The sequence below is a fragment of the Lithobates pipiens genome, unplaced genomic scaffold (genome assembly GCF_037356315.1).
Source record: "Lithobates pipiens isolate NorthernLeopardFrog02 unplaced genomic scaffold, aLitPip1_a1.2 Scaffold_19, whole genome shotgun sequence".
Lineage (NCBI taxonomy): Eukaryota > Metazoa > Chordata > Amphibia > Anura > Ranidae > Lithobates > Lithobates pipiens.
Window position 1 is genome coordinate 360106273 of NW_027507764.1, and position 27038 is coordinate 360133310.

General features: G+C 39.6%; 1 protein-coding gene across 4 annotated transcripts in view; it reads right to left on the reverse strand.

Moving 5' to 3' along the window:
• ATXN1 (ataxin 1) overlaps positions 1-27038 on the reverse strand; it is a 432593-nt gene that overhangs the window by 115483 nt on the left and 290072 nt on the right. For all 4 annotated transcript variants that reach the window (XM_077492233.1, XM_077492231.1, XM_077492234.1 and 1 more), the window contains one exon: positions 15613-15674. The gene's annotated coding sequence lies outside the window, so the exon portion shown is untranslated. The remainder of the gene's footprint in view (positions 1-15612; positions 15675-27038) is intronic.

A 27038-nucleotide genomic window follows, 5' to 3' on the forward strand; every position in this document is an offset into this window, starting at 1 on the left:
TAAAGCTACAGTTGTGCTTCAGCACTTGTTTCTATATTTTTCTGTTTACTCATCCAAGTTCTAAAATTTAAAATAATAATACAGTTTTCCATTATAATGAATGCAAAGTGTTTTAAGGCAAATGTCTAGCCAAAACTTTCTTCTTTAGTCTTATGCCCCGTACACACGGTTGGATTTTATGATGGAAAATGTTCGATGGGAGCTTTTTGTCGGAAATTCAGACCGTGTGTAGGCTCCATTGGACATTTTCACAGAGACCTGGATCTCAAATTTTCCGATAACAAAATCCGTAGAAGAGCCGCACTGACTATTGAACTTCATTTCATTTTTCTCGGCTCTTCGTACGTGTTGTACGTCATCGCGTTCTTGATGTTCGCAATTTCCGACCAACTTTGTGTGACCATGTATATGTAAGACAAGTTTGAGCCAACATCCATCAGAAAAAATTCATGGATTTTGTTGTCGGAATGTCCGATCAATGTCCAAACGTGTGTTCGGGGCATTAGAGTAGGGAAAATGCTGGGGTTTTACTACTATCTAGGGCTTCGTTAGAGAGATTTTACTTAATTTACTTTGAGCGTGACAGCGGTTTCACCAAACTAAAAGCAAGAGAAAGTCTGTAATAGTGACTCTGACGGCAATAAAAAGCAGTTCAGCATTCTTCTACTTTAAAATAAAATGTTATTGCCTTATTTCCTTGGAGCAATTTTCCTTTACTTCTTGCCTGGTGAAACTGTATCACTGGGAAAATAAGCAAGGGGAAATCTATCCAGAGCATTGGATAGCAAAGAAACAGTTTTGTCTGGACATACACTTGACTAAAAACCATTACAGTTTATCTTTAAACAAACAGTGCAAAAATATGTGCTTCCTGTTTTCTGAATTTCTTAAATGTGCATTTTCAGCATTAAAAGCTTCTTCCCTGGTAAACAGTTAGATCCATAGGCTATTACTGAGTGCTTCCAGCTTTCTTTATATATGAATTATGCAAATTGCAATACCACTTTTTCACCAGAAAGAGTGCTCTAGGTCAGGTCTGAGAGCAAGGCTCTCCTTCTGAAAAAAACTGGCCCATGGGAGAGGAGATTCCATTAGTGTGCTACAAGTCTGTGTCTAAATCAGCAATTCACTCTTCACTTATAGCTGAAATTTTGCTTACAGGAAAAAAAAAGACCTTTAAAAAGTTAGTAAATGTAATCCACTTAAAACGATCAACCCAATAATTTCAAATTAGGCATTATTTTTTTTAATAAGTTATATGCCATGACTCTGAAGCAAGATGTTCATGGACATGACTTAAATGTTGTATACTAGGAGAACTCCAGAGGAAAGAGAACGATATTTTACTGGTGCTTTTGCTTGCAGCAGAGATTTTGAAGGTTGTCTACAAGCTGTCAGAGCTCACATTTGAACAATTTGGAATTGATAACTGTATCTCAAATCCTTCATGACAAGGCTGATAAGGATAATCCAGAGAGATACATGTGCTATCCTTGCTCACATCATGATGATATTTAATAAAGTCAGAAATGTCAATTTTACATTATGGATAGAATTCTAAAAAAAATCTATTCATGGATTTAAAACTGGCTACAAGGGCGAGTTAAAAAAAAAAAATTGGTGTGGCACCATGTTATTTTGAAAAAGGGTTCCACCTCCAATATGCTTACCTTTGCAGAATAGGCTGATGTTAGGCTTAATGACCACAGTTGTAGACAAGACTTTCAAGCATACCCCTTTACCTCCCCAGTGGGCAGCATTTAGCAGAGATTGTGGTGAATATGACCTCAGGGGGGCATGAGATACATATGAATGCCGTCTCTATTTACATATTAATGCTGTCGGTCCGCAGCTATTTACCTATTAATACCGCCACTATTTACAGATCAATTCCAGTTATTTACATGTAAACACAGGGGGTGCAGGTGAATCATCTGTACATGGCAATAGGGCAGAGCTAGGCATCATTAGTAATAGAACTTCACACTGAGATATCGGGACACAGCACAGGATTAAAACTTCAAGGGAGAAGAGAATTTAAACTGGGGTAGTTGCCAAGTATGAGGCAGCTGCTTTGGACCTCACAATATTGATGAGGTTAGGGGCAGCTGGCCTTTTTGCCCTGCCTTCAAAATTTTATTGGCTAGTGCCTGTGTAGTCTGTTGTTTATATATATATATATATATATATATATATATATATATATATATATATATATATATAATCTTTTTGATTTCTGTTATATAAAATCTTTTTGATTTCTGTTATATAGATAACTGAGGGTGCCATTGTGCTCTCCCTCTCTCAAAAGCCCCACATTCCCCTATGCCCAATAAGGGGTGACTCCTTGCAAGTTGTGTGAAGGTGGGGGGTTTCTGCCCCTGTCAAGAGTGAGGGAATGGTTTCGGGAACATACTGGGATCCTCTAGGCTTGAGATGCTTTTAGAAGAACGGCACTTTATCTGACTATGAAATGTAGCTTTCCCGTCAAGAAGTGGTAAATATACACACTTAACTCTGCTATAACCAATATAAAATGATTATATCAAATAAATGATATATATATAGATAATACAATTCAAACTTTTTCTTTCTCGCATAGAATAAACTCCCCTGAAGAAGACTGTTACATATATAGGTCGAAACGTGTAGGAATATTATGTGAAACGCTTGTTAAGTTGTTTGTTACTATACATAGAATGAGTTCATATGTGTGTTTTTTTTTTCAATATTGACGAGATATGTGTTTTTTATGTCAAGACCAGAATTGCATTTTATGACTCCGGTGCATCAATGCATTATAACTCCTTTTTGATACTACAGCCATAATAAAGAAATACTACTTTTAAAAAAATCATTGTTGCTTGCCTTAATACCTCCTTGCTGCTAAAAAAAAAAAACCCTGAGGGAATTTCTATTAAAAAAAAAGTTGTTTATATATAGATCTTCTGGAGAACTGATAAACTACCTTATGAAGTGCATGATGTATAGAGATGTGCTTTATTGGACTCCAGGATAATTGTGGCCCGCTCAAGAAAGACTGGAAATTTTTTATGCCCTAGCTGTTTACTGCAGATTACAGTACTATGTAGATCATCATTACTTTTTACACTGCTTTATTGAATCAACCCATATGTGCCGACTACATTGCATTAGCATAATACTCCAAATGGAAAACCATAAGCTCAGGGTGTATTTAATATTTTAGCTTTGAATCCAAGGAAACGTATACAAAGAACTGGATACGAGTATCTGAAATGTGAACTAAACAATGTTTATTAGATTTTCTGCCTTTCATTATGCAGACCTTCCTTTTTTGCATAACAGAAATTTTGAATTTAAGGCCGCTGAAGGACAATGAATTAAGCTGTCAGCACAGAAATTAAATCTTTCTCAGATCACTTATGATCTGAGATATATTATATTGTGTCATAGCATAGCAACGCTCACAGATGTGACCATGTTTCTAATTACGTAAAATCAGCTAAGTATTAAATAAATCCATTCCAAAGAAAACTGGAATGTGTAATGCTTATCAACACCACAGAATACACTTCCAAAGTGTCAATAAACCCACATCATTAAAAACCATCAATGAATGCTGTATTACATGCTGTTCATAACCCCTCATTCTGAAAAAAATCTGGTTGATCCTGTTGTTCTTGGCCTCCCCCCTCCTGTTCATGTCCCCACTGCAGTTCGGGATTTTGCAGAGCAGTGCTGGCAGCTAGTGCACCTGCACTTAAGTTGTCAGCGTATTTTTACCCTGAGCATTACCTCTCTATCACATCTGAACATTTCCTCTCTATCACATCTGAGCAGCCCCTGTGACTTTAGAGTCATACATGTGGGCATATACACAGTGGTAAATGGCAGCCCACTCCTCCCTCCCTCCCTGTTCATTAACCAGCTAAACACAATGGGGGTGGGATATTACATCTTGATTGATGGAGGCTTCACTTCCCTATTATTTTTATGCCGCATACACGCGGTTAGAATTTCCGAAACAAATGTTCAATGTGAGCTTGTTGTCGGAAATTCCGACTGTGTGTAGGCTCCATCGGACATTTTTTGTCGGAATTCCCGCCAAACAAAATCTGTTGTCTTAAATGCCGATCGTGTGTACACAATTCCAATGCACAAAATTCCACGCATGCTCGGAAACAAGCACTGACTATTGAACTTGATTTTTCTCGGCTCGTTGTACGTGTTGTACGTCACCGCGTTCTTGACGTTCAACATTTCCGACAACATTTATGTAACCGTGTGTATGCAAGACAAGTTTGAGCCAACATCCGTTGGAAATAAATTCATGATTTTGCTGTCATAATGTCCAATCGTCTGTATGCGGCATAAGGCACAGTCTGGAGGGGCTTGTGCCTGTGAGAAATCCATCCACACCATGTTATTGTCAAAAATAAATAAAGATTTGATTTCAAATATATATTTTATGACAATTTAAAACAGTTTATTAAGATTATAATTATTGTTATTATATTATTATTTTTTTTACTCTGTATCCCAAAGATAGAAGCTCCTCCTGCCACTGCATACCTGAAAACAGGCTATGAAAGAGCTGGGTCATGTGACCGCTGTATAACTATTAGGAAAGACGTTTTTTTTTTAATTATTAAAATAATTACAGTGTCATCTTCCATATACAGAAAGAGAAAGAATACTGTAAATTAAACAGTGTGTGTTTAGTATAACTTCAATCACAAATACGGTTTAATTTCTAAAACATATGAACAAAAGTCATCACATTGATCATCTGTGGGCAATAAAATCATATCTTTACAGTATTTACTACGTGTTTAAAAGATGCAGTTATACACATAAGTTACACCAGATGTACAAGGAATTTTCAAACAAGCTTTTTTTTCTTACTATGGAGTGTATGAACATATAGCTAAGCAGGATTCTGTGATTAGGACATACTTCATTACTCTCTTCATCAGTATCTCATCAACAGACCATTGATCAGATTTCAACATGGGGACATACAAGACACCAGGGATATTTGGTTCATATATACATAGTCTCCTTAGTAGGGAGGATCTGTTGTAGGCTATAAAACAATCCTGTGTTTTATATATTAATCACCTCCCACCCAAGGTACGTCATATGACGTCATGGACTTTGAGTGGGGACATCTGAATGATGCCTGCAGCTTCAGGCATCATCCAGATATCATCTTTTTCAGCCGGCGATTCTGTGCACCATAAGAACAATCACAGTGGCAGTTCAGCCACTTGATCCTTCTTACAGGCGGCAGGAGGGGATGCCCCCCTTCTGCTGCCCTCCCATGCATCTCTGAGCTCACCCGTACGATCGGCGAACTGGAGAAAGAATCCGCCACAAGTTTACCATAGAGAGTCACGTCTGGGCTGGCGGATGTAAACAATGCTGGAGACTCGCCTGGAAAGGCTGACAGTGTTTTTTCTTTTTTTATCTCAGCTTTTCCAGCCTGGAGGAGAGATGTGTGGTCTTAATGACCCCACATCTCTCCATAAAGAGGACCTGTCACACACTATTCCTATTACATGAAAGGTTTGCATTCCTTTTATTAGGAATAAAAGTGATGACATTTTTTTTTAAACAGAAAGTGTAAAACAAAATTAAAAATAAAGGCAAAATAAAGAATAAATAAATAAAAAAATGTAGAGCACCCCCGTCCATGCGTGCTTACGCACAGAAGCAAACGCATACGTAAGTCGCGCCCACATATGTAAACCGTGTTCAAATCACACATGTGAGGTATCGTCACATGCATTATACCCCTTTCACACTGGGGCACTTTGCAGGTGCTATAACGCTAAAAATAGCGTCTGCAAATTGCCCTGCTGTCTCTCTAATGTGAAAGCCCTGAGGGCTTTCACACTGGAGTGGTGCGCTGGCAAGACGCTAAAAAAAGTCCTGCTAGCCTCATCTTTGGCGTGTATACACCGCTCCTTCACCGCTCCTGCCCATTGAATTCAATGGGGCAGTGCGGCTATACCGCCGGCACAGCGCTGCTGCAGCAGCACTTTGCAGTGGTTTTAACCCTTTCTCGGCTGCTAGCGGGGGTAAAAGCGCCCTGCTAGCAGCTGAATAGCGCCGCAAAATTTACAGTATAGCGCAGCTAAAAATAGCGGCGTTTTACTGCCAATGGCCCTGCCACCCCAGTGTGAAAGGGGCCTTAGAGCAAAAGCAACAATTCTAGCCCAAGACCTCCTCTGTAACTCTAAACATGTCACCTGTAAAAATGTCTGGCCTCATTCCACGAGTGTACGCAATTTTAAAGTGTGACATGTTAGGTATCTATTTTCTCTGCGTAACATCATCTTTTACATTATACAAAAATTTGGGCTAATATTACTGTTTTGTTTTTTTAAATTCATGAAACTGCTTTTTTTTCCCCAAAAAAACACGTTTCAAAAATCGCTGCGTAAGTACTGTTTGACATAAAAAGTTGCAACAACCACCATTTTATTCCCTAGAGTCTCTGCTAAAATAAAACATATATTATATTTGGGGGTTCTGAATCATTTCTAGGAAAAAAAAAAGATGATTTCCACATGTAGGAGAAGTGCCAGAATTGGCCCAGATGGGAAGTGGTTAATTTTGTATTTTCACGGTGGACTTCAGACAGAAGTTCTTCCCATTTTTAAGCACAATTTGGCCACACAAACCAGTCACTCCATCTCAGAAATTACGATTTTCAAAAGTTGCCAGGTATGCCGATATTGTTAAAGACAAATGTAAAGATATACAGTATAAGTAAAAAAAAATCATGTTTAAATAATTACTGTACTCTTGCTCATGTTTGCTGACACACATAGTAGTGCATAAAGTCTTCTTTAAATGCACAGAATGTTTTTTTTTTTTTGTAAAGGCAAATTGACTACTGAAAAAGAAGTTGCACTTGAGTATTTTACCCAGAGCTTAGTGAAGCTCTGAGCTTCACCAAATCACGTGCAAGCTCATTTTTTTACATATCCTTGCTCATGATTGGGTATTCTTTCCAAAGTGAAATTGCACTACATTCACTACGCGCTGGAGAAGATTCCCCCGCAACGTAGAACTTCCCTTGCAAAATGAGCAGCATATTTGCTTTTAATGAATCAATATCTTCACATGGCACATATCTCACAATGAACAGAGCAGCAACAAAAATAAGATACAACCATGGTATTACAGTAGGGAGACACCTAGTGAAAGAACTACAACATATCATATTGCTACATTGCTTCTCTTTTAAATAAATTAAGAGATGACAATAACATATGTAATCATAGAAATACAAGAACTATTCTAGGTGTAATGCACGAATAAAGAGAGTTGTATGTTAAATATAATCTTTCAAATGAGCTGACTTTCTGATTGTTCTGCTCGCATTACATATGTCTCTGCACTTTTTTTATGTAAACCGTATATATACTTGACTATAGGCCAACCCGAATATGAGCCGAGGAACCGAATTTAACCACAAAAAACTGGGAAAACACGTTGACTCGAGTATAAACCTAGGGTGGAAAAATGCAGCAACTACTGGGTAAACAATGCCCAGCTGCAGCCTCACTGTGCCCATTTGCAGTCTAATTGTGACCATTTGCAGTCTCACTGTGACCATTTGCAGTCTAATGCAAAATCTGATCGTTCTGAATGCGATAACGTAGAACACGTAGAACACGTACGACAGGACTGGAAAAAGGCTAGTAGCCAATAGCTTTCATCTTGTAATTTATTCCGAGCATGCATGGCACTTTGTCCATCGGAATTGTCTATGCACGCTCAGAATTTAAACAATTGTATTTTGTTGTTGAAAAATTTTAGATCCTGCTCTCAAACTTTGTGTGACAGAAAAATTCAGATGGAAAAAGTCTGATGGAGCCCACACACGATCAGATTTTTCGACAACAAGATCCGATCGCACATTTTCCGTTGGAAAGTCCGGCCGTGTGTACAGAGCATTATTGTGCCCATTTGCAGTCTAATTGTGCCCATCTGTAGTCTCACTGTGCCCATCTGCAGTCGTACCTTTCATTACTAAAACAGCGTGTGTCTCCCGCTATGTTATGCAGTCTGTTCGGGCGTCCACTGTAACAAAGCCCCGCCTCTTCCTTGTCTGTGATAGACGGAACGCTGATACAGTTTCCCAGCATCGTGCCAGTGTTCTTCTATCACAGACGAGGAGGAGGTGGGGCTTGGTTACAATGGACGGCCGAACAGACTGCATAACACAGCGGGAGACATGCGCTGTTTTAGTAATGAAAGGTACGGCTCACTGGAATATAAGTTGAGGGGGGTTTTCAGCCTAAAAAATGGGCTGAAAAACTCGGCTTATACTCGAGTATATACGGTATATTAGAAAGAAAAATCCAGTGGTGATCAAATACCACCAAAAGAAAGCTCTATTTGTGTGAAAAAAATGATATAAATGTAATTTGCGTACAGTGCTGCATGACCACGCAATTGCCAGTTAAAGTAGCGCAGTGCCAAATAGAAAAAAATGCTTTGGTCATGAAGTGGGTAAAACTTTTATAGGGAGTGGTGAAGTAGTTAAAGTGGCATTGAACCTACATTAGTAAAAACTACCAATATGCTGCAGGCTGATCATACTCAGCCACTATAATGCAGGTCTCAAAAGAAGCATTCCAAATCTAAAATTAGCAATGCTAACAGAATGACACACACATTTCACATGGTATATTATGTATACTGTACATAATATATGAAAGTGCAAGGCCCTGCCACACTAAGTATAGGAGGAATGCACACAGGATTCACATCAAGGTAGAGTGCAAAGCTACAGAGCATTGTTTTTGAGCAGAGAAAATTGTTTGTACAGCTTTCTCTGTGTTTTGTAACCCCAGATCGGGGCCTGGAGCTTGAAGGCTTCAAAGTATCTTGAGTGAGATAAAGCCTTCAATCTTGTGTCTGGTCTTGGTGGAAACCTGCAGGCCCTGTGAATGCATAGGTGTGAAGATTAGTTATAAGATGACGTAGGCAGTGCCATCTCCACCTTGCGCTCCACTTTGCGTTCCAGCAGGCGCACGCAACTTTGAGACGCTTCTTCCGTTTGGACGGAATGGATGAATTGACGGCATGCTCAGTTATGGGTCTCTCTATACGATGTATCTACGTCTGACCGAATGTCTAGTGTTAAGCTGCCACTCAAACAACTGAGCAGATGAAGCAACACGAGTTTATACAGAGGAGCCACCAAACAAGCTGATCACATGAAAGGAAGAAGGTCTATATGCCATCCTTATCTCAGTTAAATCCATGAAGTGGTGAGAGGAGCCTCCTGGCAATATCTTCTTATTCTGCCCTTATTATACTCTCTTGTCGGGCTCTCAGCATGTCATACCATTAGCATGCTGATCTGTGAAGTGTATAAAGGCAGTCTGAGTATACCATTACTGAGGCACTTTTACATAGGATTGGAATGAGTTACCTATGTGTACTGAGAGAGATATATTCTCACATTTTCACTCCAGCATGAACATTAGCTAATCTATTCCTGAGTTTATATGCTATACGCCGACATATGAAATTCGCTTAACTGGTCCAAGATTACCTATATTAGTGTTTTTCCATCAAAAGTGACTTATTTATCTGTACAATAGGGATGAGCTGAACACCCCCCGGTTCGGTTCGCACCAGAACTTTCGAATGGACCCCAAATTCGTACAAACTTTAGAACCCCATTGAAGTCTATGGGACTCGAACGTTCGAAAATAAAAGTGCTAATTTTAACAGCTAATATGCAAGATGCTGTCCTAAAAAGGGGTGGGGACCTGGCTCCTGCCCCAGGGGACATGGGTCAATGCCTAAAATGTTTTTAAAAATGTGAGTTTTGGCGGGAGCACTGATTTTAATGACGATTAAAGTGAAAAAAAAAGGAAAATATTCCTTTAAATATCGGGCCTGGGGGGTGTCTGTAGTATGCCTGTGAAGTGCCACGTGTTTCCCGTGTTTAGAACAGTCCCTGCACAAAATGACATTTAACGGAAATAACATCATTTAAAACTGCTTGCGGTTTTAATGTTATATCTGGTTCCTGCAATATGGTTGAAAATCATTGAGAAAAATGGCATGGGTAGCCCTCCCTGCCCATTACCAGCCCCTTTGGGTCTTGTACGCATATTAAGGGGAACCCTGTACCCATATTAAAAAAAGGAAATACGTGTGGCCCCCAGGCCCTATATACTCAGAACAGCAGTATACAGGCGGTGCAAACAAGACAGGGACTGTGTAGGTTTGTTGTGTTAAGTAGAATCTGTTTGTAATTTTCAACTGGTACATTTTTAAAAGTTACGCACAATCTCCTAACGCTGACTGCAAGCTCTATTTAAAACGAGCAAGATAGTTAGCTATATAGGTGGATATAGCGGTGTATACTGGGTTCAGAGCACGCAGGCAGCACGCACAATCTCCTACCGCTGACTGCAAGCTCTATTTAAAACGAGCAAGATAGTTAGCTATATAGGTGGATATAGCGGTGTATACTGCTTTCAGAGCACGCAGACAGCACCCACAATCTCCTAATACTGACTGAAAGCTCTATTTAAAACGAGCAAGATAGTTAGCTATATAGGTGGATATAGCGGTGTATACTGCGTTCAGAGCACGCAGACAGCACTCACAATCTCCTAACGCTGACTGCAAGCTCTATTATAAAAGATAGATATATCGCTAGCTATATAGGTGAATATAGCGGTGTATACTGCGGTCAGGGCACGCAGACAACACCCACTACAGAAGAGCAAGAACGAAAAATCGGCCGATAACGATCGGTGTATACTGTGTTGAAGGTACACAGAACACCCACTAGCTGCTACAGACGCCAACACACTACACAAGGCCGCCGCGCTGGCGGCATTATATAGTGTGGGGCGTGTACTACACAGCCTGAGCTATGATTGGCCACAGGCATCCTGCCTGTGGCCAATCATGGCTCTCCTCGCTGCCGGCGCTGTGATTGGCCAAGCATGCGGGGTCACAGTGCATGCTTGGCCAATCATGAGCCAGCAATGCACTGCGCCATCGCAGTGCATTGTGGGCCGTGAGCGTCACACGAATTTGGTGCGAATGGCCCATAACGTTCGGAATTCGCCGAACGGGCAAACAGCCGATGTTCGAGTCGAACATATGTTCGACTCAAACACGAAGCTCATCCCTACTGTACAACCACTGCACAGGTCCTATATAGGACATGCTAGGTGCAGACTGTACAACTAAACAAAAGTAATCTTAGCAATTCCAGTCCTTCCTTATTGGATACGCATTATGCCCTGTACACACGATAGGATTTTCCGACAACAAAATCTATGTTTTTTTTCCGACGGATGTTGGCTCAAAATTGTCTTGCATACACACGGTCACACAAAGTTGGTTGGAAATTCCGAACGACAAGAACGGGGTGACGTACAACACGTACGACGAGCCAAGAAAAACAAAGTTCAATAGCCAGTGCAGCTCTTCTGCTTGATTCGGAGCATGTGTGGCACTTTGTGCATCGGAATTGTGTATACACGAATTTACGACAACGGATTTTGTTGTCGGAAAATTTGAGAACCAGCTCTCAAATTTTGTGTGTCGGAAATTCCCATGGAAAATATCCGATGGAGCCTACACAAGGTCGGAATTTCCGACAACAAGCTACTATCAAACATTTTCCATCGGAAAATCCTATCGTGTGCATGGGGCATTAGTGTGTGCGTGGAGTGTGTTGAGTCTGGTGCCATATTGTGACAAGGTTGTCAATATTTAATTATAGTTTTTAACTGGGTGCACTGGGGAGTGGGGGTTGGTCTCACTAGTATGGTGTCATTATTCCCCTAGTGGAAGAATATTATGGCTGAATTTTTTCAATAAAGTTCTTTCTTATTTTTGATACACTGTGGTTGACCCTATTAATGGCTATTCTTTTGGAGACATCTCTTTGTCATATCCTTATCGTTCATATAGTTATAAGCCAGACTTGAACTTAGCTCAATTCTCCCATTTGGAGACAGAGACCTGTCACGAGAGAGCTGTGCGCTCCAGCCAAGAGGGACTTGTGTTCCTGCCAAGAGACTATACCCAATGATGGAGAGATTCCTTGCTCATAGGGTTAGGCGAGTCGGGAAAACTGCAATGGGGAGCCTGGGGAGACTGAGAAAGCTGAGGTGACCGGCGAATCCAGGGGACTAGAAGGAGTATGTAAGTCTCAACAGAGTGAGAGAGCTTGCGGTGTCTGGAGAACCCCTACTCAGAGACCAGAAGTGGACTCTGAGTAGCTAAAGGCTGCGTGAGCCAGGAAAACACAGGTAGGCCAGGTCTGAGAGACCAGAGACAAGAGCATCTTTTGTTTTTGTGAAACGTAAATCCCCTACATGAGCAACGGATCTGTTGAACTTTTCTTTTTCTATAAAGCTTTTAAGCCACAAGTTCAGACTGGCATGACTCACTAAAAAACAACTCTACCATTGAGCTAAGACTTTCCCATATGAGAATATATACATACACAGTATACACACACCCACTCATCTTGGAATAATGTCAAATCTTTGGATAAGTTTGTGTAACTGAAGATTGAACATGGCATAAGTAACGTTTTATTTATACAATTATCTGCCTGCTCTCACATGGAATTGTATTACAACTTTATTGTTACAAGACTCTTATAAGCACACACCCATTTTCAATATGAATAAAAACAAAATAAAAAATAAATAAAAATACTGTTCATACAGTATATCCACATATCGTAGTAAATCAGACCCATAAGGGTCGACTTATTTAAGGCAAATAGGCTGTTTACTTGGCAAGGGAATTTTTCCTACGCTAAGCAAATGAGGTGAAGCTCTGCTGACATCCATCAACCAATCATGTACATGCAAAAATATCTTATTTTTATATTTTCCTTGCACATTATTGGGTATTTTTTGTAAAGTGATTTTTTACAACATTCAAGTTCAGGGAGAATTCCCTTGCAAGTGAAAATTTCCTTACAAAGTGAGGAGGTGGCTTTTGTGAAAAGGTACAATTGTTTCCATCAGACAAGGTTAAAGTGGTTGTATACCCACTTTTTTAACTTTTACCTACAGGAAAGCCTATAATAAGGCTTACCTGTAGGTAAAAAAAATATCTCCTAAACCTGTACGGTTTAGGAGATATTCCCCTCGGTATGCGCCGCTGACTGCAGCGGCGCATGCGCACAAGGGGGTTCTCTCCGTGAAAATCCGGCAGCGCTCGTCCGGCCGGATTTAAATCTCCCGCGCGCATGCGCGGGAGTGACGATATCGCGGCTCCGGCCACTCACAGCGCCGGAGCCGCGATACCCGGAAGAGACGCCGAGGGAGCATGTCGGCTCCCTCGGCGTGGATCGGGCGAGATGTCGGGGCCTCGTTCTAAGGTAAGTATTTCATAATGAGCTAGTATGCGGTGCATACTAGCTCATTATGCCTTTTGCTTTGCAGGTTTTAAAAAAAAAAAAAAAAAAATTGCGGGTTTACTACCGCTTTAATCTGAATGTTATATAAATACTGCAGCTTTTTTTGCATGATATCAATAGGAAAAATTCTTGAAATACAAAATGTTATACAATGAAGGGAACCTACCAATTTGAAACTGCTAGCGATATGTCTATAAGGACATTCACTGCACAGATAATGGCACTAATGCTGGTCATACACTATACAAAAAATCGGCCGAACCCATTTTCGAAAAACAAACATCTGTCCGTTAGCGTAAATGATAGTGCTATCATGTAATGACCGATAAATCATTCAGTGGACATAAATGAATGCATTTTTGTTTGCTTTTTTATATATACCTAGTGCAGACAGTTCGGGCGGGAAATACATTAACCTTTCAATTTATCATTCGATCGGTAGAAAATTTCCAAACTTTTTGGCTCAAAAAATGAACGAACTGTCTAAATGACCAAATTTCGGCCGATTTTGATCATGCAGGAATTCTCAAAAGCAATGCGACAATAAATATTCTCCATCAGTTTATCTCCCATGGCTTTTGTTTTATCTTTATTTTGAACACATTGCTCATCTTTGAAATGACTGTACATTTGTTTTTCTCGGTAGTGAAAGGTCTACAACAAGCTCTCAAATGTTGCACCACATATCCGACATATACTGTGTGAAAAAGTTAATAGATAGGATCTTCTTTTACTTAAAGTGGTTGTAAACTCTTCCATATACCCAATGAAGGTGATACACAGAGATGAAACAAATCCTCCTACATAAGTTGTACCTGCTTATCTGCAGACATCTCTTCCCTACATCCGTTCAAACTGCAGAAATTATAATGCTTGTCTGAGCTGTCAGAAACAAAGGGGGTGGAGAGCTGAAGTTACACTCTGCAGAGCTTAGTGAGGAGAGCTCTGAGAGCTGATTGGAGGGAAGAGACACAACACACAGGAGCAGAGCTGGGGCTGTCAATCTGCTGGAGCTCCCTCCCCTGTCCACTTTTGTCAGGAAAAGTTGGCAGAAGTGACTCATGCTGGAAGCAAAGGAATGAGGCAGCAGACAGGAAAGACAGTTGGTGTTCTTAATTCAGACAAGCACACACCATAGATGCTTTCTTTGTATATAATCTTTAGCTATAACCTATGCATTGATATGCTTTGAGATTTGTTTTAGAAAGAGTTGTATTTGCTTGAATGACAGAAAGTAGATCAGTACAGCTCAACTCATCCAAAACCTCAACATTCTGAAAATGAAGCATGCAGATTGTGCATGCTCCATTTTTGGTGGGCTGCCCATTTGGGTGTATTGACCTATTGTCATGTTTGGTGTGTTGACTTGATGTCATGCCTACTAAGAGTTTGTCAGAGTAACTTACATTGTCATGTGACCACAGTATGTGTTAAGAATGTCACTCTCAGCAGGGACACTTCCTCCAATACTGAATAATTTAAAATGGGAAGTAGGACAGCCTGATCATGCAAATTTACTTGATATTAAATTATGTGTGTTAGGGTAAATGACAAGGGTTAGGTTCCCGTTTTAGGATAAGGTGTCTGGATTTACAAAATAAAAACCGGGGACCCCCTACTAACCACACCGACCTAAAAAAATCACGCATCCCTATTTATAGCCACACCTACAATGTGTGGTGTGAATGTACAATATATATATATATATATATATATATATATATATATATATGCTCTGAAAAGCTCTGTACTAATGATCAGATTATGGTACAATCGCTTAGAAAGCTGTATTTTTTATATGATTTTCTGATCTTGTGTGTGGGCCATAAGGCTTGATGAAAACTAACATCCTCGGTTGGCACTATTATTAATATTATACAGGATTTATATTGCGCCTACAGTTTGCACAGTGCTTAACAACGTTAGGATAGACAGTACAATTACAATTCAATTCAATACACACTAAAGTCAATTTACCACGGATTTTGTCTGATAAAGATTTTACAGCAGTGATCTGGGCACTGATCTACTGCCCCAATTGTCCTTCTTATAATCCATCACTGGCAGGGTATAAATGGTACCTAATATTTACATTGCATTCGATATTGTAGAGAGTTCTTTTGAAGATACGATATCTAGTACCGTATTTTTTTTTTTTATCATATTAATAAAGCCGACAGCATGCTTACCTATTGGTGAATCTGTGTCTGTGTGCATCAATCTCAGAGGAAGTTCCAGCTTCTTCATAAAACTAAAAGAAAACACAATTCTCTTTAATACCTTTAATGTAACAATATATAGTGTAGCTGATTAACTGCAGAAATTATAAGTACAACAGAGCTTATTTTTTTTAATATTAAAACTTGCCAGTATAGGGTAACTGGTATCCAACACTATATGGGCTAAATTGGGGGATATGCTTGCCTTTCTGGCAGCCTGTGTCTTAAAAAATACAGCTACTTTATTACTCCTTAGTTACTGTAAAAGTTCGATTGGCTTTGATGGAGCCAGTACCGGTTTCTCCTGCCACCTGTAGTGACATACAAGCTGGCAGGAGCAACCACCAGAGTTTACGGCAGGGGAATCAGTATTCACTTAGTTGGAAGTGTTGACTACTTGCAATGGCTGAGGAACAGTGAAGCAATGCCCACCAGAAAGCTAAAATACATTCCCTAGACTTTTTTGCACGTATCTTATTTAGGGCAGTGGTCATCAACCCTGTCCTCAGGGCCCACTAACAGGTCAGGTTTGCAAGATAACTGAAATACATCACAGGTGATATAATTTGCTGCTCAGTGATTGCCATATTCTAGTCTACATCTCCCCAAGGTAATACATAAAACCTGGCCTGTTAGTGGGCCCTGAGGACAGGGTTGATGACCACCGATTTAGGGCACCTTATATTGTATGTAAACCCTAATTAGAAGTTTTTCTTACTTCTGCCTACTTCTTACTTTTGCTTATTTCTGGTCTGTTACATCTGTTCAATAAGTTCACAAACTAACTGGTGGTCCAGTTAGAAATCTGGAAAACTCCTGATTTCTGTGCCCATGTTGCACCAAAATTTCAAGCAGTATCATTTGCCCAGTTCTCTCTGTGGAGAACAGAACACCTTCCCCTCTCCTTCCCCTCATGTAATAGAGATAAGGAGAGGGGAAGGTGGTTTTAATATTTCCTGCTATAGGATTGCACCTCCATAGCTACAAAATAGTATGCTGCTCTTCTATAGATACAGTAGTGAGTAAGCATTGTCACCCTATAACAATATAGGAAGTATGTTACTAGTAGGATCACAGGTAAAAACAAACAGAAAAGCTTAAAAAAGAAATCGAATGCAGCCACCACATCTAAAGACCTACAAGATTATATATTTATTTATTTATTTAGAGAGAGAGGCAGTGTGTGTATATATATATATATATATATATATATATATATATATATAATATATATTGATTGATTTACAATTGTAAGCTGGCTTGCCAGACTTGTGATTTTGTGCAAAAACAACATAGATACATTCTAGTGATTTATTAAATGCATTATGTCCTTGGATATCACATACAGTATCTACACAGCTTGGAACTCTGCACACCATTTCTCACAAAGTCGCGCGTACTCCACTAAGGTCATGTTAACCTATAACCAGGGCAGGTGAATTGGAATTTTAGAGACTGACCACATCTTTATAATGTTGGGAAGCAATTTTAAGGTTACGTACTTTTCTTTGGTAATATGGTAAATTATTTAATCTTTCAAATCTGTATTTACGATGGTATTAAAACAGATATGATTAGGGGAATTCCATATACATTTTAATTAATCTATGTTATCAGTCGACTGTTAAGGGAAATAGCTTTTTATTTTGTATTTATTTGGAGTACCTAGTATTCATTTATTTCTACTTGGAGCAATTAGTAATATTCAAAACATGATGTATTTTAACCTAAATATTTGAAAGCAGTCAACTTTATAATTCCCCTCACCCACTTAATACCAGAATATTATACTACACCCCTCATTGCAAGTGTAAGCCCTTGTACACACGGTCAGAGATTCCGACAACCAAATCCGTCGGATTTTGTCCGTCGGATTTTGTCCGAAACTGTTGTATACACACGGTCGGATGAAGTTGTCGGAAAATCCGACGTGATGACGTTATTTCGTTACGACGGGACTATGTTCAGGCTAGTAGCCAATAGCTTTGATGTAGGAATTTGATCTGAGCATGCGTGGCACTTTGTCCGATCGGAATTCTCTACACATGATCCGAGTATGTCTGATCGGAGCATTTTGTCTGAAAATATTTCCGGCAAGTTGGAAAAGTTGGTCCGACGGAAACAGTTCGATGCAGACCACACACAGTCGGAATATCCGACAAAACACTCCGATCGGACACATTCCGACGGAATCTCCGACCGTGTGCACAAGGTCTAAGGCCTCTGTTTCCAACGGTTAAATGAATCTGTCCCAAGCATCTATATTTTTTGGGCAGGGGTGACAGGATTCTAAAGTGCATCTACACAACTCTTTATAAATATCAGAGATAGTGTAATGAGAGCTTCAATCTACATAAAGGGCCGCTCACTGCTGGGAGTAGATCCAGAGAGAATTCTGTGCATAACGTGACCAACATGAAGACATCAGTAGAGGGAAGTATTTAAAAAAAAATACAGCTGTGGGACTTTCAGGGGGGATCCAGGAGTTGGGCTTTACAAACAAACCTATGGGGTTCACTAAAACTAGTGTAGTTGTGCATAGTAGCCAATCTTCTTCTAGCTTGAGCTTTGTCAGTTAAGCTTTGAACAAAAAAAACTGGAAGCTGATTGGTTTCTATGCAGAGCTGCACCAGATTTTGCACTCTCTAGTTTTAGTAAATCAGCCCCATTGTGTGCATATAGAAATAGATTTAGTTTGGTGAGTAAAATATTTTTTTTTGTAATATAATAAATCTAAAGCCAATATATATTTTAGTTTTAAGAATGAGTAAAACTCATGTAATTTTTTTTTCTTTCCTGTGTCCTATTAGTGAAATTTCCTTTACCTCCTATCATACCTGTAAATGAAAGAAAATCTTTCTAAACTAAGGGAATATCCAAACAGTTTTTACTGAAATAGTTGCACCCACTGACAGATTGTTCCTCTATGAAGCCTCATACACACGATCGGATTTTCCAAGGGGAAATGTGTGATGACAGGCAGAAAATCCGACCGTGTGTATGCTCCATCGGACAATTGTTGGATTTTCCGGCAACAAATATTGGCTAGTAGGTTTTTAAATTTTCCACAAACAAATGTGTGTTGTCGAATTTTCTGCAGACAAATGTTGGTTAGCAGGCTTTAAAATTTTCCACAGACAACGGTCTGTTGTCGGGTTTTCCAAGTGTGTGTACACAAGTCCGTCAGACAAAAGTTCAAAGTACAAACACGCATGCTCTGAAGCAAGGATGAGTCAGAAGCAGTCGCTCTTGTAATCTAACGTTGGTAATGGAGAATTAACATTCGTGACGTGGCAAATTATGAAATCTCAAAATGCAGCGCACATTCTCTTCTTCTTTAATGGGATAATAATGAAGCTGCTTTGCTGGTGATACGGATGGAGTTTTTGCAAACAAATTTTCAAAGGCTTTTTTTTCTAGTGATATCAAGAATAATATTATTATGCTTTTTGATTTTTTTATTCAGGCAAGTTACCACAACACCATTATCCCGTAGTTTTTAAAATCAAAAATACAACTATGTCAGTGTCCCTTGGTAATTTTATATTGTATTTTTTAAAATGTAACTGCCTACTCCCAAACTGTCATTTGAAGTAAAACACATAGGCAAGTATTATTCTCCACAATTTTTTTATTGTGCATTAAAAATAAAATAAAATTAGACACGCTATCTGCCAACAGAACTTAACCAAAAAGTGCATTCTATGCATCCACAAATATAGAAAATATACCAAATCAAATCATTGTTCAACCAAAAAATAATGTCAAAGCAATAACGCCAAGGCCAATAATATGTTATCTCCTCCGATTCCGCAACATGGCTGGTTGACGAACGGCTGTTCAGTAACGAACTTAAAAGTGCAAAATGAAAAGTGTAGTACGTCTAGTACATCACTACTTTCGTAATTGTTGGCCAACAATTGTATGGCTGTGTATATGCAACACAAATATGGGCCAACGCCCTTCGTACAAAATTGCATGGTTTTGTTGGCCAACAATCCGATCATGTGTATGAGGCTTTACTGTTCTGGTGAAAAAACAAAATTTTGGATTTGCCATCACTTTCCATGACAATGGTCACCAGGGCAAATAGGGAAGGTGAATTATCCCAGGGGGGACAAAGGCAGCAATGCAAGTATGCTTTAGGTTCTAATTATTCCACACTCTATACAAAGTTCTAAGAAAACTTTAGGCTTTAGATACATATGTCAAACTTTGCCAGTATACATGTGTGTACATGCTTCTTTGCCAAACAGTGCAAAAGGTGTGCATGTACAGTGTTTGGCAATTACATTGTGAATGTGGATCCACTAGTTTGCAACACGTTGCCAATAACAAGGAATAAACACTGCCAACATTCATTATTGAGTTTGGCTTTAAACCCCCTGGTGGTATTCCCGAGTCTGGCTCGGGGTGAAAATTTTATACCAAAAGCGGTAACCCCCGAGCCAGACTCAGGATCGCATCGCTGAATCCAGGATGAGTTTACTTACCTTGTACCCTGGATCCAGCAATGTCCCCCCGCTGTACAAGTGAGCCGTCCTCTGGTCAATGTATCAGATCGCGGAGCTCCGTTGCCTGCGAGCGTTGCAACGCACGGGGACGGAGATTGGCGCCAAATTCAAAAAGTGAAACACACAGTATACATACAGTATAATATAATCTTACAGATTACATTGCTGTATGTAATAATGTCACATCCCCTTTGTCCCTAGTGTTCTGCCCAGTGCCCTGCATGCAGTTTTATATTATAAAAACTGTTCTTTATGCCTGGAAACTGCAGATTGTCCATAGCAACCAAAACTGTCACTTTACATCAAAAATGATTTTAGACCAGCTAGAAAACAGCAATAATAAATGAGAATCACTCGCAGAATTGAGCGATAATGATTTGTGGGGAGATCCGTCATCAAACACTGAAAAGTAATGACAGTGACAATTCTGCAACTGAGCAAATTTCTGTGTTTTTGATTTGATTACATTATTGAATATTTTTTATTATTCTTATATTATTATTTGGTATAATTATTTATAGTTATTTATTATATTATAATTAAATTTTTCAAACTTTATCATACCCGGGATGTCTGCTAGACTCTGGTTTGTACAGATTTAAGTGAGTTATTCCTAAAAATTACAGGACTACAATATAAAACACCAAATTGCCATGCAAAATAAATGTACCCCTTTCAGCACCTAAAATCTGAAATAATCATACCGCCAGGGAGGTTAATAAACTAAGCATAATGACTGCTGTGTGTAGGACTGCGCCATTACAGATTTTGTATGCTTTCTATAGACCCCATGCAAGTTTTTGCCTGTCAGCCACATACACATATTTGAAGAATATCAAATGGATACATGAAAAGACATCATAAAAATTTTACTGTTACAATTTTCTTTACATGAAGTTTGTCGGCCATATCTATGTAGAATGTAAAAGGAGGGAACAGGTATTTGGGCCTGCCTTCATGGGCTTGCAGCAGCCTTGCCTCCTCCCTGCTAGAATTTCATAATTTAGGTGAGGTGATACAGTACAGGTATTTAGGTTACAGTCACTTTAAGATTTTGAGGTAATATTTTTTAACCAATTAGAAGCCGTGGAAGCTTCTGGAAACATTAGAACCCTTATAAATATTTTTGTCTGACAGGAATTTTCACATTTGGTCAAACTTTGGAAAAAGAGCTACCCTCCCTTCCCTCCCTTGTCGCTGGCACTATATGTGGTATGGTCATCCTGGATGTCTAGGGGGGACATTTAATGTTATTTTAATTAATTTGGCTCGAGTTCTAATAACTGAGCTCATTGAAAGATTTAATTTTACTTGAATATTTATGGTTGAATTAAAAAGATTTTTGAAATATTTATAATTTTATGCAAACCAATAAAGTGCCGCAGCCATTACTTATTCCAATATGTTGTTCCGTGTGTTTTTTCTTATTATAGTTTAATTTTTCTAATAAATTATAGATAAATGTTTTATTTTGGAGTGTGGGCTGCGTGCAATCCCATTTCTGTCCAAATTCTATCAGGCCACCAGCCGCCATCCAGCTTATTTTTACTGGATGCGTCATCCTGTATTTTGCTACAGGCAAGATGCTGGGACATAAGGAAGTATGCTGTGGTAGGATTATCAAGCAGAGTCATGTGAATTTCTAGTGCAAATTAGGCTGTCTCTCATTTATGAAAGGATCCCCAGTGGGTATGATGTTTTTACATTAACATTCCTAGGCACACAATTGCAACACTAAGCAGAGATCTGAAACAGATATATAGAAATTGAAGAGAGATTTCCATTCAGAAATATCCATGCATCACTAGCACACCATGGTGAACCAGAAGAAAAACGTTCATTCTTGTCACAGGAACATAGTACAGTGCTTCTGGGCCTTAAAGCAGAAGTAAACCCATAAATTTAACAGTTAAAAAAAACTGTTAAATTCCCGACACGTGCCAGGAATGTAGCTGTCACATTGGATGTGCTGTCAAACCATCCAATGGCTGGTGTCCTAACTGATCACACGTGCATCCTCATGGCAGTTGAAGAATAAAAAGAGGCCAAGAGATTGCCTTGGCTGAAACCGATAGGAGGGTTTACTTCCACTTTAAAGTGGTGTTCCACCCCCCCCCTTTTACCTCTAAATGGCTGTTGCTAGGGGGTCCCTCGTAGTCTGACTCCTCCAGTGCCTGGGCTCTTGACGTCACTTCCCCTCGGCACAGGAAGGGCTCAGCTCTGCCCCCTCCCTCTCGTCAATCATCTGGGACATGTGACAGGTCCCAGATGATTGCGCGGCCAATCACGGTGCCGCTCACGTGTGCGCAGTGGGTGCACACAGTTACAATGCCAGTGCCACCAAACGGAGGGGGAGACGAGCGGGGCTTCGACCCCCCTCATCGCTGGACCCCGGGACAGGTAAGTGTCTGATTATTGAAAGTCAGCAGCTGCAGTATTTGTAGCTGCTGACTTTAAAAAAAAAAATTTTAATTGGAACCCCGCTTTAAAGACGAGCCCCACTCATTTTTGTATTTATTAAAAGTCAGCAGCTACAAAAATTGCAGCTGTTGACTTTTAATAAACACACACTCACCTCAGCCAGGATCCAGCGATGTGCTCACCCAAGCCATCCCCTCTCTCTGTCTTCTCTCCCCGGCATCTCAATTGTGGGCATCAGGCTGTGATAGCTTGTGGCTTCACAGCGGGGTGACCACTGCGCATGCCTCTGGGACCTATGACTTGTCCTAGATGACTGTAAGGGAGGCAGAGGGAGAGGAGAACTTCCACTTAGATCACCTAGGTGACTAGAGCCCCCCAAAAAGTGTCATTTGGAGAAGGGGAGGGGGTCAGAGATGGGAGGGGGGGTCAGACATTTCCATATGACCACCATTAGACCATGAGCAAGTGATTTCTTGCAGATTTGTAAGTATGGGCCCCCCCTTGTTTGATACCCAATGTTTGCAATGACAGAATACATCTTATTATGTATGTCATATATTCCTAAACTGTTTCTACTTTTTAGACAATTGTGTGTGCATCAACCCCTGTGGAAGTGACGTCATGTTACAAGATCAATCAATAATAGGTGTGAAGTGTGCATCTTTGTTACAAAGATGCACACTTCACACCTATTATTGATTGATCTTTGTAACGCTATACCGGGCTACAGAATTAATATGTATATATTGACCAATCTGCTTGACTATATGGCATTATGTTACTGTTGATCTGTTGAAATTGTATTTACCCAAAAATCTTTATCTTGTTGATTTTACAGTTGAGTGTGTTGTGCCTCATATAACGTCCCAAGAGCAATTTATGTTTTCTTGACTTCTTGGAGAAGGGGAGGGAGACTTTAAAGCGTAACTTCCCCTCCTGGGTGGAGCTCCACTTTAACCACTTCAAGTCTGAACTGTTTCACCCATTCTGGTCCATTCCCTAGTTTTTGTTCTATAAATTTTGCAAATAAATAATCTCTCTTCATAAATTTAGGCCAAAATGTATTCTGCTACAAAAAAAAATACCCAAATCAATGTATATTGTTTAGTGTGTGTGTGTGTCATTCACATGTTAGGTTGGGGGTGGTAAAACCTTGCACAACTCAATTGTACCCTGTGTACAGGCAGGGTGGGTACACATACCATGGCTGCAGTGCTTTGCTTCGCAGCTGTAGCAGGAATTGTATCCCCTGTACGCCTGGCTCCCGCTGCTGTCAATCAAGAGCTGTGACACAGGAGCGGGGGCGGGACCGACTCACACTGTCTATGTCAAAGGACGCTGCAGCGGGACTCAGAAGTGAGTCCCCAGGAAAAGTGGCTTTCCCTGGGGGCACCCGATGAAGAGGAGGGGCCTGGAGCGCCAGTGGAGGACCCCAGAAGAAGAGAATTGGGGCTACTCTGTGCAAAACCATTACACAGAGCAGGTAATTTTAATAGGCATTTTTTTTTTTTTTTAACGTTTACCACCACTTTAATTTCTAATCAAATTAATGTCAATTTGAGGTTCATTTTTAATTGCAGTGATGAGGAAATTCGAAGGAGCAGAATGGAAACATTTTCTGGAATGAATTTCTACAGCGTATGTGTTTTTTTTTTCATTGAGAAAAGTCTAAAACGTGAATGTTAAAAGCAAACAACATTTTTAAATACTTTTGAAAGATGTTGGCCAAAATCATCAAATTTTTGTGTGTTGAGAATGTTTGTCCAAAAATCTACTAATGTATTGCCAACTTTAAAATGACCCCAGTGTTTCTGCTACTCTTACCTACAGCTAATTACCGTAAACATAAAAGGCTTGCAATATGATAATGAGTAATGAAAAACCATTATAACAACAGATTTTAGAATTTTATTGCATGCGCATATGAAGATTTAGCTGTGATGTTTAGTGACCTGCTGAAATGATATTCCAGTTCTTCAAAGTCAATCAGGACAATGATCAGTAATTATGCCCTATCGCACTTTCATTTACATTTTCATTTACTAAATAAACACCATGGGTGATGTAACTTTTAATACATTTAAAACAACTGACAAGCTAAGCATACAAATACAAGCCAATATCAGATTGTTAAATAAGTCGTGTACTATGAATAGGTAAAATCACCCACCCGTCTTATATTTGTGAATATGGCCTATTACTATATAGTAAAAAACAGTGTAGTGCTTAAAAATAATGAAACAATAATTCTAAAAAGCTTTCACGTGGAATGTCCAATAACTCTATAATATATGAATAGTCCCAATGAATGATTTAAAAAGCCAGGGCAACGTAGAGAGAGACACCAACAGACAAGATGAAGAGTCCTCAATAAATAAATAAATAAATAAATAAAAGGCTTTTTCCAAGTATAAGCAGAGGGCATTATGTAGATCCTATTGATTCTTATATGAACAAACGATGATATCTACCATACATGAGAGGGTGTTGCTGTTGTCATCTATCTGAGGCTGGATTGTTGGAACTTCATAAAGACAGGTTCTCATCTTACTATTTGATTGCCCCTGTGGGGAATGCCTGTATGACCTTTCTGTTGGTTCAGAGGTCCACGAAGTAAGGCGAGCGGCCTGTACTAGTAGTGCTGGAAGCACGAATAAGGACGCACATATATTACGATTTTATTCGAGCACCCTGATCACTATTGAGGACTCTTCATCTTGTCTATTGGTGTCTATCTCTACATTGACCTGGCTTTTTAAATCATTCATTGGGACTATCCATATTTTATAGAGTTTTCGTACATTCCACATGAAAGCTTTTTAGAATTATTGTTTTATTATTTTTAAGCGCTGCACTGTTTTTTACTATATGTTGGTTCAAGCAGTGCCATATATTGACTTTGAGTGTTCAGCTGCTGTAGATAGGGGTAATTGTTTCTGTATTTGCGCTGACTGATTCCACTTGTTTAGCATGGCCTATTGCTGTTCTATACATACCAATATCCAGAGGTATGTAACAGATCCATCTAGGCTTTGACAAGGGCAGCAGTCATTTGAACACAGTGCTCTTTACTAGCTTAATTTTCCGAAATGAGAGGTTTTAAGAAGGAAATTTGCTGGAACAGAAAATGAAATGACCATTCATTGTAAGAAGAAGGCATCTGTTTGCCCGAGTGTGAATTGCTGTCTAATGCGATGTTGCGTCGTAATGCAGCTCTTAGATGCTTTCATGTACAATCTCATGTTTCACTAATAGATAGCCTCTATTATTGCGTTAGGCATGATTGCTTCTATAATCTGTTTCTGCAATGTGGGTGTAAGGATATAGCCAATTTAGCAAGAAACAAGGTAACTTAGTTAGAATGCATCCACCTCTGTGGCTCAGCCATTCGATCTCCCTCAAGGTCACTTTCCTTAGTAACTTGAAGAGGATTACATCATCCTATACAACGGGACCGTTATATCAGCAATCGATAAGGAGGTCTCGGTGAAGCACAGGAGCATCCCATTGTACTTTAGAATTGAGTTACATCACTACAGGCGCACAGCGCATTAGAGGGCATTTTTCACATAAAAAGCTTCGCTGCTTCTTCCTGAAGCTAAAGTCCCACTTATTATTTGTTCTTCAGCTGAATTCTGTTCTATTCAGTGAGAAATAATGTGCTTCAATGTAACATGAAAAAACATTTTCCACTCACTCAGAGATGAAACACAAATGTACAGGCAGAGTTCACATGAAGAGTCAGCAGAATACAGTGACAGCACCAAACAAATCACAGGAGCATAATGAGACAATTGAGTGGCTGCTGAATATAAATACCAGATCCGGGGTATATGGAAAAGACTAAATGGAAAAATAAGCAAGAAAGAAAGTTAGCGATTCTACATATGCTTCTTGCTTTAGGCTTCGCTGTTTTTTACTTTGTCTGTGGCATAGATGACAGCAGATTTGCAAACAGAGAAAGAGAATTAATCAAAAAGTAAAAAAAAAAAAAAAAAAAAAAAAAAAACACTATTGGAAGGATAATGCCCTGTACACGCGGTCGGATTTTCCAACGGAAAATGTGCGATCGGATCATGTTGTCGGAAAATCCGACCGTGTGTGGGCTCCACCTGACTTTTTCCGTCGGAATTTCTGAAGCACAAAGTTTGAGAGCAGGATCTCAAATTTTCCGACAACAAAATCCGATTGCATAAATTCCAATTGTGTGTAGACAATTCCAACGGACAAAGTGCCACGAATGCCCAGAATAAGAGATGAAAGCTATTGGCTACTGGCCCATTTATAGTCCGGACGTACGTGTTTGACGTCACCTCGTTCAGAACGATCGGAAATTTCGACAACTTTGTGCGACCGTGTGTATGCAACATACGTTTCGGCCAAAATCTGTCGGAAAAAATATGACGGATTTTGTGGTCGGATTGTCCGACAGTGTGTACAGGGCATAAGGCTTAGTTACAC